Source organism: Ambystoma mexicanum, chromosome 5p (assembly GCF_040938575.1).
Source record: "Ambystoma mexicanum isolate Mex_15411 chromosome 5p, UKY_AmexF1_1, whole genome shotgun sequence".
NCBI lineage: Eukaryota > Metazoa > Chordata > Amphibia > Caudata > Ambystomatidae > Ambystoma > Ambystoma mexicanum.
In genome coordinates this window covers 273798371-273813808 of record NC_090930.1, presented here as the reverse complement: position 1 = coordinate 273813808, position 15438 = coordinate 273798371, and the positions used below count along the sequence as shown (strand labels likewise).

The window sequence follows — 15438 nt, the reverse complement described above, 5'->3', positions numbered from 1 at the left end:
GGGTTCGGTAGCATGGCATAGTCCTGTTCGCCCATAATGTTAACAGTAGCGCCTGAGTCAATCATGAATTGGAATTGTCTATTTCCCATTTTGATGGGGATTTTCGGGGCTTCTCTGGCCTCTTCAGTGTCGAGTATGAGGTTGACAAACTCATCTTGGTCGTATGAGTCATATGGTATGTCATATGCAGCTCCCTGCACCTCCTGGTAGAGAGTTTCAGGCCCATATTCTTCTGGTGGATGGTCATATTCATCGGTGAAGTATCTGGTCCGATCAGACTGCTCTGGCTGTGGTGGGTATCCCGGCGTGTGGTATTCGTCAATGGCTCTGACGTACCGTCTCTGTCCTTGGCTTTGTTGGTAGTATCGGGGTTGAAAGTGTCTAGGAGGTGGCGGACGGACAAATGTCCTGACTGGCGTTTGGGGTCTCGCGGGAGGAAATGGTACGCCTTCCCTGCACACTGAGTGGAAATGGCCTTCTCTTCCGCAGTTTGTGCTTCGTTGAGATAGAGCGGGGCAAGATCCTGCGTGCGGAAAAGACATCCCACAGCGATAGCATTGTCTCTGTAGGCGGGGTGTTTGGATGTTTTGAGTTCTGTATGGCTGTGGCCCCCTGTCGCCTGGACGAGATGGTTGTATGGTTGCTATTAGTTCCGCTGCGTCGTGTTTGGGGTTGCTTGGACTGGCCATGGATGTAGCTTGGGCATCGACCCTCTCATGTATGCGAGCGAGCTCGCTCACTTCCTGGATGGAGAGGGGTTTCTTCAAGAGCTGTTTCTTGAGGGCAGGGGATAAGCAACCTTCAATGACCCTTAATCTTATGTCTTCTTCCAGAGAAAATGCGTCGAATTGGCAATTTGCACCTTTTACTCTCAGGCGGGTTATGAATTCATCAACTGTTTCCTGTGGCATTTGAGTGCACTTGTTGAAAAGGTAGCGTTCATAGTCGCGATTGACTTCTATGATGAGGAGTTTGTCTAGGGCCTTTATTAAGTCCTTGAAAGTGTTCTGTTCAGCTGCAGGAATAGTCTTGACCACAGTCTTTATCTCGCCCCCCCACCAGATTAAGGAAAATGTCTCTGATGTTGGGGGAATTTCCATCCCCGGATCCCCTGACGTAATGCTGGAAGTCTTCCATCCAATAAGTCCATCTGGGTCCTTTCGTGGCTTGTGGGGTCATGGTGAAAGGGGGTGGTAGCCGCAGTTGAATCGGTTGCACCACGTGAGCCGGCGTAGGCGACCCTGGGTTGGACCCTGACACGGAGGCTGGCGTGCTCATGATGCCGGACAAATATGTACTTAGTGCCTGATTTGGGTAGGCTAGCGGAGCTTGGCCCGGGCAGACTCACCGGCCTCCGACGTGTGGGGTGTCGCAGCAGATGTCCAAACGCTTTCCTGCGCTGTGCTGTGCTGTGCCAGGGGCGTGTGGTGGTCACGCAGGTTCCTATGATCCACCGACGACCTTCTGGAGGTGTTGAGGAAGGAGGATGTCCTGATGCAAGAGGAGGAGGCCTGGGGGCATTCAGTGCGTGTTGAGGAAAGTACTGCGAGGAGGAAGAGGGCTCCCGCTCGTGTGGGACATCAGGATGTAGGAGGAGGAGACCCAGGCATTCAGGGCGAGAAAATTGGCGGACTGCCAATGCGGATGCCTTGTACGCGCTTGCGGCGCGGCGAGTGGCGGAAAGCCAAAGGAGGAGCGGCGGATTGCCACGGAGGACTCCGTGGGCGCACGGGGATAAACCTCGTCGCCAGTGTTGCCTCGTAGAGGCCTTGTAAAGGAGGACGCGCACACACGGAGATTTGTAAACTTGCTTCCTTTATTCCCCGAGCGTAAACTCTAACTGGTGCTCAGCGCGCCTTTTCCCATAAACCCCCGTTCTCCCTTCCTCCTCCCGCCGTGTCATCGCTCCGCCCCCACAACGGTGGGGGCAGCACTCCTTAACCCCTGAGTGCTTGGCAACAAACTCTATTTAGTTCTATTATTAAAACTTTTTTGTTTGTAAAAGTTTTTTCTTTGCTGCTGTGGTTTCAGAAGTAAAGATTTTATGCATAATATGAAGCCTCCTGTCTTGACATAGAATTGGATACACAGGCACATGGAACACCTGACTCTGTGTGCTGTTAGTTGTGGAGGATGGTGTGCATAACTTGGGGAAAAAGCAAAACAAGGGGCAATGAGGTAAAATGTACAAATGTGCCACCCAGAGGGAAGGACCACAAAAGTTGAGTAAAAAATCGGAAGTGGACAAAAATCACAAAGGTCTGTAAGGAAGTTATCATTGGTGAAGCTAACAACACTACTCGTATTACCGTTTCATGGAAAGGTGCTATTAATTTCTTCTTTTAGATATCAATCGAGAATAAATCTAGTGTGTGCTGGTATGTTCATGAGTTTTGAGCGAGATTGGTCTCGGTTGTGGCTAACATGAGGGTCTGCTGCAGGTTAGGTACGACTGGTTTTCTAATAAAGAAACATGGCGGACTGTTCATGCGGGTAGCATTGTGACGTCAGCAGGCTGGGCAGGGGCTGGCGACTTGCCTCTGGGGAGACTGAAGGCCTGTGCTGCCCTGGTGGTCAACTCATTTTCCTGCACCTCCTGTCCTTGCCAGAAGAGGAGCGCTAAACTCGTCAGCTCCGGGGGAGCGTTAGCTGGAACTCGGAAGCGTCGCGCCATCGCAGTGCGAGTTTGACAGGTGGGGTCTGTTTCAGATGAGCCCGCAGGGTGAATGTGTTTTGAAATTTCACCTATTGTTTGCCTTACGCTACCTTGCTCTTTTTGGGTGTTCTCAAGAATGGGATCACTGTTGAGTTCCACTTCCTACATTCAAATTTCTGTCACGTTTGTTTTAATTTGTAAAATTGATTGAAACGTGTACTTGTTGCAGAGCCTGTTTATTAAAGGTGCCGTGAAATACTGAATGGTCGAGCAGTGTAAAATACTAATCGCAGGCTTAGGTTCAAATTCTTGCTCCCCCAACACCCTTTGGTGGCTAGGTAGGTGGAGTTGAGTTCTCACCATGTGCGTGTATTGTGGCCATGTGACGCTGTGTCACCTGACCTGGATGGCAGTTATCTACTCCTGAAGTTTCAGTTAGACATGTGTGCATCCTGGGAGTTGTAGTCATGGTCCACTTCAATACAAACAAATTGGATGTGAGCCCGCTGATCCCATAAATTGGCGGAACTGAAAAAGTAGTGTCCAGTTGCCATGGTGCTATCGGCCACCCTGCCTGTGCCCATATGAGTAAATTGCCAAGTTTACTGTGATTGTGCTTTGTGCAGTGTGAACTCCAGTGAACCTGCCGAATAAACTGGCAGATATTATCTCCATTGACACGCTCATTCACGGGTTTAACAGGAGACCATTTCCTCCTATAAATTGCTAAATCGTATCTGTGGCATTTTATATAGATTTGAGGTTTGGATTGCAAAATAACATATATTTGTGATTTATAAAGCTCCAAACGTGCAAAACAACTCACTCCAGCACGTCCTTTGCACATGTCCTGGAGTGACCCTTGTGTACGAGCGCGATAGAAATAAAATATCAATCAATCAATCATGCGCATTGAAAAAGGAGTAGGCCTGAAACATGCAATTGAGTGTTATGTCGCATAGAAATGTGCCCGAAAATATTTGAAGAAGAAAAACAATACACGAAGGAATTTAGGCAGAAACTCTTGTATGAATTGTACAAAACAATAAAATAGTACTAAGTTCTGAACAAGTATTTATTAAACGCAAAAAAGATACACTAATAACACGTTTCATGGAGCTACATATACAATACACAGAACTATAAGACATTGTTCAATTATAGAACTACCTGAAGCAAAAACAATCAGCGAAGACAATAATCCATAGCAAAATGCCAATTACACAAAGAGGTCCATAACAGATAAAGACCTCGGGAAAGACAGACCCCCAGCGATGCATTACCAAGGCCATTAAATTCAAATAGATTCATTTGAAGTAAGAAGTGGTCTATACCGAGCCCCTGTAGGAAGTGCTCCAGATAAGATTTTGAGGTGGGAGTATGTTACTCCCTATTTTTAAACTTTGAGAGTAAATGTAATTTAAAAGGAGTAAAAATGAGTTTTGCCCTCCACAAAAGAGTAAAAAGTGTGTGAAAATCTAGCCGACGCATCCAAAAAGTTAAAAGGGTATGGACATCTTTATGCAGCTGTGGTCCGCAACGTGACATAAAAGCATATTTCTCTCATATTATTGTCCCTACGGGTCGGCCATGTTTTTTTAAGCCTAAGTGGCTCGATTTTAGAAAACTTTCCTATGGACCTTACCCGAGTTTTCGTCCATTAAACGCACGCGAAAACAAGCACCAGGGAACCGCCATTTTCTGATAATCCTATCTTTTCCCCCATCGCCCTGGCTGACCTGCTTTTGCGGCACTAAATCAATTCCCCCGCCCCTGAGCCTGACATTATCAAAACATTCATATTCCCTGCCTCTCTCCGTGACGTTACTGTGCTGCGTAGGCAAACGCGCCCAGTCGTCTTCTGCGCGACTCCACACAGAACCCGGAAACCAACACAGATCAACTCACAACACAGCGCGCCACAATTCGGAATATGAAACTGTACTTTAAAATGAAACAGCAACACGGTACATTTGGTAAAGTACATTTATTCGACATTCAATGTTTAGAGAATATTCAGCAATTGCCATATGAACTCCGAAAGCCATTTATTTTCTTTTATCTGTATCCGCAATAACTGTTCCGTTTCATCTTGAGTCACGCGCTGTTCCTTTATGGTACACAGGGTGTTCATTTTCGTAAAAAGAATCACTTTGGAAGCACGGTGAACCGCAAGGCTGTTCCATCAACTGGGCACTAGTCCAGCCTAAAGGTTGATATGTTGCTTCTAGCCACTAGTTCAGCGTAAGGGCATGTGGGCCCTTGGCGATCGTCCCATAATATGGTGATCGTGCTCCAGTTGTTGACACGAAGCTGCAGGTGTCTGCTGAAGAATCCATCCGCCGGTGTCTCAAACAGATGGCAGTGGCAGAATGGGATCAAATACCTGTTATGAAAACAAAAAAAATATAATTAGTCTTGCTAGCCGAACTTCATTAATATTACTCATTTTATTTATTACGGCCGATCAGAAACTATTTGCTTGCAAGGATAGTTCAATGGAGTATGTTTGTTTCAAAAATCAATGCGAAAAGTAACGAGATAAATCGAGGCAAACACACAATGATAAACGACAGTTAGTCTACATGCGTGAGGAATGATATGATATATGAGATGGCATTTGTAACGCGCCTATACTCAAGTGTTTCTAGGCGTGACGAGGCAGGTGGGGAACAAGGGCAGACAGACAACGATCCTACTAGGCCAGGTGTCTTTCTGATCGCGCATGGGGAAGGGCTGTACATGGTTAGTTGAATACAAATTAAATAATAGGGCCAGCTGGTGGCAAGTGCAAGGTAAATGCCGGGAGAAGGGGATGAAGGATACAGAGACAGTCCCGTAGTGCAGGTAGGCAGTGCAGGGAAAGGTGGCTGGGCCAAGGACCGATATCGGTGAGACCAGTGGACCTGCATGCCCATGTGCCCACTACAAACACGTTTTACTTGCTTTTCCTAGCTCTTCATTCATTCATTTATTCATGCATCCATTCATTAAATCTTCATTCCGGTATAAAAGCTTGTAAAGATTTACTTCCATTATATTTGAAATTTCCATTGTGTCTCTTCGTAATGCAGTCTGTAAAACGGACCGTGCTCTTGACAACGATTTTTCGTATACTGAACTAAAATGAAACTCGGTCTAGTTTCTGAATTTTCTGCCTTATCGTCTCTTACGTTATTGCGCACTCCCTTCAAATGTAGTTCTTTCGGCATGGTCCCTGTCTCAAGGTCAAAAAACAATAGACCCTTATACTTCCAGTGCGACTTGTGGGCCTCATCTTGGCGCTGTCCTTCGCATTCTTTATTTGCAACATCACGTAGTATAGGCATTTGTGAGAACTTGAAGTTTAGAATCCGTCTATGTAGTGCGCCTCAATGTGCAAATGCGAACTGGCTTCTCTCCCAAATGCCACGGCCCGCTTGGCTGGCGCGTTCTAAGTGCCCCAATTTTGTCCCCGTTGTCTGCGAGCTTTGCAGCCCAAATTGAGACATTTAATTTTTTTGCGGAAGGTCAGGGAAAGTATAAATACCACAGGAGTTGAGTTAAAAGTGAGATTTATTGTTTGTTTGTTTGTTTTATTATTTGCAATACGCAAGCCTCCCCTCCGTTATCAGTGCACAGCATTTACATTTACATGAGATGAGACATGAGAAAAATATATACATACACATATGTGAGGTGAATAGAGAGAATTCAAAGATGACACCCAGCTTGTTCGCCACCCATGATGGGTGAATAGAGAGAATTCAAAGATGACACCCAGCTTGTTCGCCACCCATGATGGTGAAGGTAGGGGTTAGGTTTACAGGTACAGTGTACAATAACATTTATTTACAAAAAGACAATCGTATTGCAATTATTTAAACTAGGATTTGTACTTCACAATCAGCTGTGCTTCGGGTGGGCATGGCACAGTCGCAATGTTCGGTGGCAATGGATCACTGCCCTGCACAGAAACGTCCAAAATTCCATATCTGTGCTTCTCTAACACAGCAACAATAAGGCCTTTCACAAAGTCGAACTGCATTTCATCATAGACTGGTTTGATCACCCATTGCTTACTTCGTTTTGAAAACACCTTAGTGTAGCGAGGCATCCTTACTTTACCCCTAGTCCTAGATTGTTCACGTCCGACATTGCTGTTATGGGCCAAGACCGCTAGTAGAGTGCGATGTTTCATGCCCCGAAAGCTAAAATGCAAGCGCTTTGGCCTGTACTTTAGGCACATATTGTGGAACACCTCCAAATCTCCAGTGTGACAGAATTCTGTCAGTCCTCTCAAATCTCTTGATAGAGTTTTGTCGAAAACAATCTTCTCAATGGCTTTGTGTGTCGGTGAAGATGGAATCAACCACTTCTTCTTCCGTGCCTCCTCTGGGGACAAAGGGCCATGTTCACAATGGTGGAAATGTTCATTTGCTGTCCAGCGGTGAATGTTGGTACAGTGGTGCATCAGTGACCGCCATTTTTCAAGTAGTATTTCCACTGACCCCTCACAAGTTTTTGAGCTCCACCAAAGATGGTTGGTGATAGAATGTGACCACTGCAAAATACTTTCAAAACCTTTTTTTTTCCCTGCAGCCGAGATTTTCTTATTTAATTGATTTAGCAAGATACCATACGTCAAATTGATGTTTAACATGTGGGAACTGCTCTCTCATTGTCTTGGCGATTGAAACGTGTCTATCCGTGGCTATGAGGTCGATGTGCATTCCCCTTGATTATAGATATTCCACTGATTTTATAAATCCTAGTTTCTCCATGGCCACTGACGATGTACATTGTGTTACCTGCACGACCACCGAACTCACAATTTTCTTACTATCCATATCCTGAAAGTGGTAGGTGCAGTACTTGGCAGAAAATCCAGGGCTGTCGCACTGTCCATTGCCGGCTAGCCTGAATCGTTTGCCTTCGAATGTACTTGCTAGAGACAATTGTTCAATTTTCCAAGCATCACTAATGGCCTGAAACAGATAATCGCGTTGGTATATGTGGTACAGCGCTTTAGAAATGAAATGGAGTCCCACAAACTGAAAGAAAGCCTCTAACTTTCTAAAACTGGAGCCACTAAAAAGTGATGCAGCTGCACACAGTAAATTGCCTGCTGGCAGTTTCCCCAGCATCGGTTGTGCAGACCATGAGAACCTATGATTTAATCTACAGGCGGCATTCATTTTGACGTTACTGCCTTTTATTTGACGAGTCACATTAATTAATGGCTTTCCCACATACTTTCCCTCTAATGCAATGCACACATTTCAGCATACTTATAAGTTCCATCAAACAACTGTCGAATACAATGTATTTGCTCTCTTTCATTAGACTGTCATCCTGCGTCAACGTTGTTTCGGCCTGTGACGTTGTGGAGATTTCAACACATTGGAAAGTAATATCGTTGATATCAAGTTCTGATGCGTCTATGGATGCTGCGGCTGGTTCATTCAATGTCATTTCGACATCTATTACTTCAACATTGATGGGAGAACACAACAATGTCGACAGGTTTTTTGGTGGCAAATTTTTGGCGGGTGTAGATTGTGTAAATTGATCTGCAACTACTTCAGAGCTATCTTCAATACATTCAATAACATCTTCTTGTGGTGGTGCGGTCGCACTGTAGCTATGGTCCAATGCAACTTTGCTGTAGTCTCCAAACACAGTTAATTCATGTTCTGGCCATTGGACATGAGCATCTCGAGCCTGAACACGCCTCGCCTCAATTAATAGTTCCTCCATAGTGTACACGGTCTGGCAAGCCACATCTCTCATTCTCTTCACTGTCTGTGTGTGTATAGTTCTGACACCCACGGGTTGGAAAAGGGATGTTCAGTTTAAACACAAGATGGAGTGTAGTAGAATTGACGGGGAAAAAAACATAAAATAGTCCCCAGCACAAACATTTTTTTAAATTTATTAACTGTTTGTAACTAACCTTTTTTTGTTTTTTTTTTCTTTGCAACTTTTTTGACTAGACCTTCAACATCTGCACGCTGTAGCTCCGATTCGTTTCCGCATGTCCTCCCTTCTTCTTGCGCTGCAACGACTATATTTTCTGTATCCGCATAGACAGCACGGAATGAGGCTCCATCGTCTCCCTGAAACATAGTGCTTTCATTACTATGTATCAAAATATTGTTAGCATAAAACACACGTGAGGACGAACACACAGGTACATCTCAATAGCCAAACACGATTTAAACATTGTGTGCAACAATAAAAGGACAAGTATTCGACCAGTGATGATCTATTTCGATGGAACTGTCAGTATCCATACCTCTGGCTCTGCATGGACTGCCATGAATGGTTGTATTGGAGAGGAGGCATCCGCATCTCCCTGAAACACAGTACTTGCATTAGTATGGTTTTCAATATTGGAAACATAACACACACTTGGGGTCGAACACACAGGTACATATAAAGAGATAACCGCAAATGATGCATTGTCCAAAAGAATCAAGGAAAATCTAAATATGATCACATTTCATCGACTTATTTCTCCGATTTATTTACATCTGCATCATCTAAATTGGATGTTGTGATTGTAGTGGAAGCTTCGTCGTCTCCCTGAAACACAGCACTTGCCTTAATAGGGAAGAAAGTATAGCAAATGGAATCACGTTATATGATCACGCATGATGGAGATGTCATTATCCATACCTCGTGCTGCTGAAGAATATCTATGGATGTTGCAAATGTAGTGGGCACTTCCGAAAGCTGTTGCGCCGATTCGTATACGCATGGTCCCGCTTCCACTTCCCCTGGAATTACTTGAATGTCAGGCTCTGCATCAAGTGCAGGGGTTGACGCTCCATCAACTGCCTGAAACATAGTACTTGCATTAGTGAGGATTACAATAGTGAAAACATAGCACACACCTGCGGTCGACAGCACAGGTACATATCAACGGCTAACCACGAATGAAACATTGTGTAGAACAATCAAACGACAAGAATTCCAGCTCTGATTATGACGCTCGATGGAGCTGTCAGTATCCATACCTCCTGCTGTTGAAGAACATCTAGAAATGTTGTAGATGTGGCGGACGCTTCAGCATCTCCCTGAAAGACAGTACTTGCATTAGTATGGATAACACTAATTATAACCGAAAACAAACACCAGTGGACGATAACTAAGGTGTATATCAATTGGAAAGCACTAACCAAACATTTGGTAAAATGATTACACGATAAAATAAAAATATTACTTGACATGCATAAAACAGGTCTGTAGCGGATTAGCCTAGTAAGATTACCTGATACGTGCTAGAAGTGGTTGATAACTGCGACCACGTCAAGGATGTAGAATGTTCTTGCTTCAGATTCAAGGGATAGTCAAGAAGTTGTAAAGGTAAATTAATGATTGATAATGAAATGCCAATATTAAAAAAAGCCATGTAAGGCGACAGAATACTTGTAAAATGCTCAATACAGCACAGTTCCCTGTTCCCATATATATACATTGCGTTTGTGGGTTATGAAATCGAAAAAGAATATATTGGTAAATGTCATTATTCAAAAAACTATACAATTATATCAATATCGAAATTATTACAAGGGATAGAACACCTACAATATCAATTAATCCGTTCGGATACCTACACACTACCCAAGGCCTAAAGCTAAATCCGGACACTTGACTCACCGGTGGCGGAATGTGGACGAATAGAGTGGGAATAGCGTTTTCGAGCAATTTCCGTGTCGTTCGCCGTTTATTCTTCTTTGTTACCCAAGATGTTGTGTACATGTCCAAGGAAAAGTGCCGGCTGCAGATGCGGTATCGATCACCCCTCTTGTCCTGTAAGACTTGTTGGACTCTACTTTCCAGCTCATCCAGTGGATATCCGCAATGTCTGACCCATTCTCTTATTCGATCAACAGTTTTCGGGAATACATGCATTGTAGTGCCTTCAGATTTCGCATGGGTCTTCGAAGGGCAACCGCTAATCGAACAGGCAGGCATTATTGATAAATCTGAAAAGTAAATATCGACATTATTATACAATCTTCAAGAATAAAGATTTGATACAAAAGTAAATGAATCATACAATGATCAATGCAAGGTTTGTTTTGGTCGCAGGAACTATACCAGTTCATTATGTGCGGCTTAGTATTTGCATAAGTTGCAGAAATGTATAAATGATGTGACTAAAAACTGAACATGTGACTCATCCCTTGGATGTTCTGTATTGCACGAGAAGGAAACATGCTTACATCATAGACTGGACCTCCGAAGGATGCAATTTGATGACAATTGACAAAGATGAAAATAAATAGATCTATTGATAGCATAGCAATGGAAATTCAAGTCAGTAGCAATGAGACCAATGAACATAGCACTATTGGGTACTCTTCTCGCAAATAGATAGAAATTTAAAAATCTGCGAAATATGACCAGGATACATGGCCTTACCCTGACCAACAAACAGTTGGATTCAGCAAGCAGAGCAGTATATTGCGGGAGAATAGGTGGATGGCCATAGGTAGCGCACTGATGGGTATGCTCGAAGCGGTCACAGAAGTTCACGGATAGCATGACGACGAGCAGATTAGCATAGATCTCAGTGGTTCCCAGGTAGCACGTTGAGGAGTTGACTTGCAAAGCACAAAGATGTTCTCATGAGACATATCGAGTGGTTTTTAAAGTATTAGAAACTGGGGTGTGTTTGTGAATGAATGACGTATGTATGTCGTGGTATTAGGGGGGCGGCCTGCTTCAAGGGGAGGCCTGCATGGAGACACAGGGTCTGAGGAGGCCATGTGACCGATGGCCCCTTGGCGTGGGACACCTTTTGAAGTGTACATGTAGTTTGGCACCTTGGCCTTTCGCGCCCCTGACAGCCCCCCATGCCAGCGCTCATCCACCGGCGTGAACCGCCTTTGAAACAGGGGGGTGGGATGGATGGCCCTGGGGCGTGCAGATAAGGCACAGGAAGACTGCTGAATGGAGACACACTTATGTGGATTGCAGGGGGGCGGCCTGCTTCAAGGGGAGGCCTGGCTGGAGACACGGGGTCTGAGGAGGCCATGTGACCGATGGCCCCTTGGTGTGGGACACCTTTTGAAGTGTACATGTAGTTTGGCACCTTGGCCTTTCGCGCCCCTGACAGCCCCCCATGCCAGCGCTCATCCACTGGCGCGAACCGCCTTTGATACAGGGGGGTGGGATGGATGGCGCTGGGGCGTGCAGATAAGGCACAGGAAGACTGCTGAATGGAGACACACTTATGTGGATTGCAGGGGGGCGGCCTGCTTCAAGGGGAGGCCTGGCTGGAGACACAGGGTCTGAGGAGACCATGTGAACAATGGCCCCTTGGCGTGGGACACCTTTTGAAGTGTACATGTAGTTTGGCACCTTGGCCTTTCGCGCCCCTGACAGCCCCCCATGCCAGCGCGCATCCACTGGCGCAAACCCCCTTTGATACAGGGGGGTGGGATGGATGGGCCTGGGGCGTGCAGATAAGGCACAGGAAGACTGCTGAATGGAGACACACTTATGTGGATTGCAGGGGGGCGGCCTGCCTCAGGGGAGGCCTGCCTGGATACACGGGGTCTGAGGAGACCATGTGAACAATGGCCCCTTGGCGTGGGACACCTTTTGAAGTGTACATTTAGTTTGGCACCTTGGCCGTTTGCGCCCGTCACAGCCCCCCATGCCAGCGCGCATCGACCGGCGTGAACCACCTTTGATACAGGGGGGTGGGATGGATTGCCCTGGGGCGTGCAGATAATGCACAGGAAGACTGCTGAATGGAGACACACTTATGTGGATTGCAGGGGGGCGGCCTGCTTCAAGGGGAGGCCTGGCTAGAGACACGGGGTCTGAGGAGGCCATGTGACCGATGGCCCCTTGGCGTGGGACACCTTTTGAAGTGTACATGTAGTTTGGCACCTTGGCCTTTCGCGCCCCTGACAGCCCCCCATGCCAGCGCTCATCCACTGGCGCGAACCGCCTTTATATCAATATATAGTATATCGCCTTTATATCAATGATAGTATATTGTTGCTTATCAATAACAAATGCCACATACCGGAGATTCTTGTGAGCTCAGACCCACACTTCAACCGGTGTATTATAGTGGTCAAGACCCTAAGGCCTGTATAATCCAATGGTAATTGTTAGTATAGATATATGTGTGACTTTTATAGAGACATAACCTACTGAAAGACCTTGAGCAAGTGTTATTTAGTGCATGCATTATCGAGAATATGTTATGTTAGCTTAGATAGATAGTGACCACCCTGCTTCACAGCGACCAGACCTTAACCCATTCGGAGCACAGATGTCTGACGTCCATCCTTGAATGGAGACACACTTGATTGATTTAAAAAATCGAAACAAACGTTGTTAAAATATATGTGGTGTTTTATTTTGTATCTTATTTTCATGACACAAAAATACAAGACTTTAAAGATTATACAGGTCAGGTTGCAGCACAGCGAGAGAAAATCCCCTGTACTGACCGCTGTCACTGGGGAACGTTTCTTTAATGGCATGAACGGCACAGGCGGGTATCGCTCTTCGAACGCGGTGTCCAAGCCTCCCGTGGAGCCACCATGTAAAGGAACGATAGGCCACCAGCCTGTACCACCTGTGAAAAGGAATGAAACAAACTGTTTTTAAATGACCAAGATAAGTTTAATAAACGTTTGTTGTCAATGACAATTCTTGTAACTAATGGCATTCTGCACAGACAAATGCTATCTAGACAATGCACACTATTGAACGACTTACATGCGTTACAATGATATGTAGATGTAATTTTGGATATAGTAGAAGAACATGAAATAGGAGTGGCATGACAAGCAGAGTATACTTACTCATTACTCGGATTACGAGGACGAACAGTTGTGCGAAGTTCGTGCATAAGCACCATCATTATTCTCAACACGGCCCGTGTGAGGCAGGCTGCCCTGAAGTCTGGCAGCTCGGTGATGCATTGCAGTCGTGGCTCGCCTTCCGAAATGTAGGCCAGGCATCCCGAGTTTTCTCGGCAGCAGCAGTTCTCGTCCTCAGTTGGCATTAGCTTGCACCGATTGCATGTGCACCAGGTGGAGACGCCGTCCATTCGACTAGGCCTAGGCTCTTCATCTGTTGATTCGTCCTGCCAACTGCCGTCCGAATCCCCATCGTTTTCGCGTGCTTCCCTTTCCAGTAGTTCCTCCTCAGTATACTCGGGCTCGTACATGTAGGGCATTATTGTAGCCATTTTGTGGTAAACAGAGTAAAATAATTTATCGAGATGGTACAGGTGTTCACACGGGCTACAAGTGGCGAAGGTAGCTGACCAGAGCACTGAAACGAGTCACAGAATACTCAAAGTAACACGGAGAGAGGAATGGAATCGAAAAACTGTTGCTGTATGTTGTGAAACGGTCTGTTTATACTTATTGAGGAAAGAGGCGTCCTGCCATTTCCATGGCGACACGTCATTAGCTGAAGCGCAGCAAATGTTGACACAAGACGTGCTTTGGCGTTGGGAAATGGGCGGTACGAGTCTGCTGATGACAGTCTCAGGGGCGGGGGAATTGATTTAGTGCCGCAAAAGCAGGTCAGCCAGGGCGATGGGGGAAAAGATAGGATTATCAGAAAATGGCGGCTCCCTGGTGCTTGTTTTCACGTGCGTTTAATGGAAGAAAACTCGGGTAAGGTCCATAGGAAAGTTTTCTAAAATCGAGCCACTTAGGCTTAAAAAAACATGGCTGACCCGTAGGGACAATAACATTTTTTACTAGACCATACCTTTAAGTAAGTGTGCACTAGAACAAACATCTCTCACAAATGGAGCAGACGAGCACTAACACTGAGCTTTCCCTGCATGCAAAGAATAGGTACAACAGCTGCATAAACCTTTTAATGCTTCGCTCACACAGAACAAGTCATCTTGAGAAGGAGCCGATCAGGATTTCCTTACACAAACGGAAAAGGCGAATCAGTGCAACATTAGTGGTCGAAGTGTATGAAAAGAAGTAGCGGAACTATGTTCCGTGCTGGTCTGCCCCCGAACCCCACAAACCCCATCTCCACACCACTCCTGCGCACAATCCAAATCCCTAAACAAACATGCCTGCTGTTTAAGGGAACGTTCAGTGCAGTGCACTGAAGTGTATGTTTCAACTTGGTCCACAATTTATTTTAAAACTAAGACATTTCGAAAAGGTTTCTTTTAAAAATAAAAGCAGAAGAACAGTCAAACGTAATAAAAAAAAAAGTAGAGGAACACCGGTCCCAAACGCTCTCGCCCACTTCGACCGCTGTGCAACATGAATGCAAGCATTCATCATGTGGAACAGGTGGATCGATTGGACATCGCCAGGCGGTAACCGATGCCGACGTGCCTGCCGTAGGCTCCGTCGGCCGGTGCCCTTATAAAACTCCCTGCCGGGTTCATGAGCCATTTTTACCCCAACCAGTCAGATATTTCTGTCCTCCTGACACCCAGGTTCAGCTAGAGCAACACAGCGGAAGAGCCAAATGCTTTCCGAGCGGAGTCTGGTGCTGATTGCCTCAGTCACCGGCTGCCCGTAAGATGGCAGCAGTCTCCACTCATCAGGCCCTAGTGATGTTCTCCCGCCAAGGATTACTGGGCTCTTCACAATTGTATGATATGATATGATATGGCATTTATAACGCGCCTATACACAAATGTTTCAAGGCGTTATGAGGCAAGGGAGGGGAAACAGAGGGAAGACGAAACAACGATCCTACTAGGCCAGGTGTCATTCAGATCGCGCAAGTGCATGGGAAGGGGGTAGGGGAAGTGCGGGTAGCGGGAGGGGACA

The 15438-nt window shown here is 45.7% G+C and overlaps 1 protein-coding gene across 3 annotated transcripts in view; it reads left to right on the top strand.

Annotated features, from left to right (window-relative positions):
- AKAP14 (A-kinase anchoring protein 14) overlaps positions 1–15438 on the top strand; it is a 345387-nt gene that overhangs the window by 119251 nt on the left and 210698 nt on the right. Inside the window, exon 1 of one of the 3 annotated variants that reach the window (XM_069612690.1) lies at positions 2549–2693. The exons of the other annotated variants lie outside the window; for them this stretch is intronic. The gene's annotated coding sequence lies outside the window, so the exon portion shown is untranslated. Of the gene's footprint in view, positions 1–2548; positions 2694–15438 lie in introns of those variants that run through there. 3 annotated transcript variants of the gene reach the window in all.